This window comes from Limulus polyphemus, unplaced genomic scaffold (assembly GCF_000517525.1).
Source record: "Limulus polyphemus unplaced genomic scaffold, Limulus_polyphemus-2.1.2 Scaffold209, whole genome shotgun sequence".
NCBI lineage: Eukaryota > Metazoa > Arthropoda > Merostomata > Xiphosura > Limulidae > Limulus > Limulus polyphemus.
Window position 1 is genome coordinate 667,267 of NW_013665819.1, and position 4,311 is coordinate 671,577.

Below are 4,311 nucleotides of genomic sequence, written 5' to 3' on the forward strand. Positions count from 1 at the left end.
AGTATACCAGAGAGAATAATTACGATTGACGTTATATAAAGTAGGGTGAAATTGTGAATTGAATAAAAAATTCATATACATATGCTGAATGGATAAAGAAAGAATTATGTTTCTCCCTCATGCTCTCCCCCCCTCGCGGACACCCATGACAAATAAGGAAATGTATAAATTTCATTGAGGTTAAGTTCAGAGGAAGAGTTAGGGGATACAGACATACCAGTTTTTAGTGGGATAAATTTACGTTGCCCCAATAAATGGCTCTACATATAGTAAGCAAAATCAGCTCTCTTGGCAACGTCATTAAAAATCCTACTGGTAGAGGTATCGGCCTACGAAACCTACTTTCAATGTGAGAAAATATAAAAGGTGATAAGGTAAGATTTAAATGAAATGTGCCTCCTCGTCTTGCGATGTAGCAAGTTGCGTCAACTGCGACGAGGTTGGATTTTGAGGAGTATATGTTAGTGCTTTATGCCTGTATCACTACATAGGAAATAATTATTATTATATAATTACGTAACCTGGATTGTCCTTTGCTCAGTGGCGTTGCAAGAACCTGAAAAGAACAAGATTTCCCAGTGGGCGTCTCCACCATTGAAAATTGTATCGTGCATTATTACATTGGTTGACTCATTGACTAAAAATAGTTTTTGCCACAAAACTAGTTCTGCTTGGGTGAAGGTGATCATTTTGTCGGTTCCGACACAGAAAAGTAATGAGCTATGAGAATTGGCCGCTAGGAGGCAAACATTACTTGTTTTAAGGTTGTTGCACCATCTGGGCCATTCTTAAATCATAACACAAAAACTAGCAAATCTCCCGTTATAAATGGGCCGGGCGTGACCCATAGCTTAGCATGCTATACTATAGATTTTTTGGATCATAGTTCGCGATCTGCTACCAGAAAATAAATATAGATAAAATCGAGTTCCGCACTTTAGGGATCTGTGTGTGTGATAAGAATGACGGTCAAATCCTACGATTCAGTCAGACAAGAATAGCTCAAGAGTTGGAGTGGGTGCTGTTGATTATCTGCCTTCCCTTTAATTTATCAATTCAAAATTAGGAACTGATAGCGCAGATAGTCTGTGAGTAGCTTTACACGAGTATTCGAAAAAAGTTAATAAAATCATGATTCAAGATAGTGGTTCATAATAGGGATCGCAAGAAATTGCACTTTAAAATCTTTATTATTGACTGCTAAGGCTGTACACACATAAAACATGCACAAAAATGCATGCATGTTAGACTTGCAAAGAAAAGAAAATCCGCTCAAAGCGGCCCGTTTGTAATTCTTCTTCTTGCTACTATTCTTCTGCCAGCATACAACAAAAGCGGCTGGGTATATTGCACCCAAACCTTTTTTAGAATACTAAATAAGGTACTGCGAAGGTCGTAAGGGTATTTAAAAGTTGATTTGTTTCTTTTATATTTAAAGTAAAGAAAAAACTTTTCATAAAAGGAAATAAATGTATGGATGGCTAATATCAATCCTTCAAAAACAATGCAAACAAGATAGTAAGGATGGCATATGCATCATCCCTACATAATAGCACAGTGTAGTAGAAACAGACAAAAATAGGATAAAGTCAACTCAATTATCATTGAATAGTTATATATATTGCTATATGTTAATGCTTGCCTGTACTGTTATATAGGGGTGATGCATATGCCATCCCTACTATCTTGTTTGCATTGTTTTTTTTGAAAGCTTGATATTAGCCATCCTTACATTTACTTCATTTCTTGAAAAGTTTTTTATTTACTTGTTTGCTTGTTTTTTTCATACAATGTTTCAATACATAGGAAGGCTCCAACTGTAATATTTATTATTGGCTGTTAATTCCTGTTTCACCCTGAACTTAGCTTTTTAAAGGAACACCTAATTTTTATAAGAAAGTAACATCAAGGGGTAATGATAACATAATTTTTACTAGAATTGCGATTTTTTGAAATACTGCTAGTTAACAATACTTATAAATGCGGACACTCCCTTTGAAACTATACCCCATCAATGAATTTGGTTGACACCATTGTTTTGGTTTCTGAGTTATCATGTAATCAAAAAAAAAAGAAGAAATTCAAACTTTTTGCTATGATATTTACAGACATTCCCAGAATTTGTGACTCAGTCATTTACATAGATATTGTTATTAAAAGAAACGATGTATAGTATTATAAAGTTCTGATGACCTATTGAGGAGGTATTTAAAATACTACTTCAATTAACAATCTGAGCCATCCCTACATATGCAGTGCTGCCGCCTGCCTGATAGAAATTATTTACTCAAACCACAAACCCCTATTTTGACTCAACCAAATGTAATTGTACGTAACAGCATGGAGCCAAAATAAGGATTTGTACTTTGACAAAATAATGTCTACAGTATCTCCAGCCTTGTTTCTCTATTTTTTTATGATCCCTATTTGCAGGATTATAAAATTCCCATTTTTTTATTTATTTTGTTAACACAATTTTCGGGTCTATTATTTATTGAACAAGCTTTCAACTTCTCTTTAAAATCGACTTGTCTGTAAGTTGGGAAAATGTGTCCTACATGCTTTTCAATTGTTGTAATTATGAATATTACGTTGCATCTCGCTATTAGAATAATAGGTGGAGTATTACTATTGTGATTTGTAAACACGTTGTTCGCGCGTATTTAACGCAATATTTCCTATTACGTATCGATAAGCCTGAAGACGGCTACAAGAGAGGAATTAAAAAGCTTACTAAATATATATATTGAAAGTGAATATAAAAATTCTATTAAATCAGTGCTATTATGCTTCGTCATTTTAAAATCTTATTTGATCATGTGCTTTATTTTTGTTTTTATACAAACGTGCACCAGGTCGCTAGGGCGCTCGACTCGCAATGTGCGAGTTGTGGATTCGCATCTCTCTCCCACCAAACATGCTCGCCTTTTCAGCCGTGGGGGCGTTATAATATGACGTCAATCCCACCATTCGTCGGTAAAAGAGTAGCCCAAGAGTTGGCGGTGGAAGGTGATGACTACTTGCCTTCCATTTAGTCTTTCACCGTTACATTAGGGACGGCTAGCGCAGATAGCCCTCGTGTAGCTTTGCCCGAAATTCATAACAAATTAAACTAAACAAATATGCATAATTTCTTATGGTCTCTGGGGCTATTTCTCCACGAATTCTAAGGCTACTGCTTACAACAACAGAAGGGATATTTTTTTCAGATCTGGTTTTTTACTACAGAAAAACCATATCGACATGATATTATTGATGGTAATTTCGATACAAAAACGAGCGAAATTGTAGGTGTGAGGTGTGCATTTTTCTTCTTCTTTTGTTTTGAAAACTAGAATAATGTTTATATACATTAATATATTTGTATTTCCTTATGCTTTATCGCATTAGATGTGGCACGATGAGTTTTAGGATAAAGTCTATAATATATGTGATGTATAAAAATTGTGCTATATATATATATATATATATATATATGTTTATTAACAAGAGTCCTGCACTTCGATTTGCAGTCTTAATTTATGACTGTTATCGTGCTTGTCATTCTACGTCACTAGGGGCTTAACAATATTGTCGTCTGGTTGGAAGGACTTGGCGTATACGGAGTTCGTGTTATTCGACTATCGAGTAAACAATGACTGATCAGACTACGAACAACAATCAATATTTTGTTGTCAATTTTTTGGCTCAACCAGTCCCTTAACTGCAAGCTACTGTTTGAGCCGTAACCAACTTGATTAATGTCTTTGTTCGAAGCTAGAGACCATCTGCTGTCGGAGGGTGAACACTAAGCTTCCGGTGCGATCTGTTTTCCAACCTCCGCATCCAAACAAACCATACCCACGTTGTTGCACATCAATGCTTATTATATCATTGTTCAGGATCGCTGACTGCAATGAAACACGTGGCGCGCGTAGTCTCGTGCTAGGCACGCGTGTTGTCTGTTTGTTGTTTGTTTGCACTCACGTTTATGTGAATCAAATACTATGTTTATTTTTTTTCCACGAGATTAATGACTGTGTTAGATTTCTTATAACGCGTAATAACTATATCTCTGTAACTAAAATTATGCAAATCAGTATGTGTCTCGTTCGTTACGAACTGTATCTTTTACTATCGTGTTTGTAGTCAGAATTCATGCAGGTCATCTCAGTTCTGAAAAGTTGCATTCTTTGCGACAATGTGTAGAATATTTCAACAAATATTGTAGTTGTTAGAACCGAACCCTGATTTCAAAGAAATCTCAAGAAATTTCATAACGTAGGTTTGTTTGTTTGTAATTAAGCACAAAGCTGCACAATGGGCTATCTG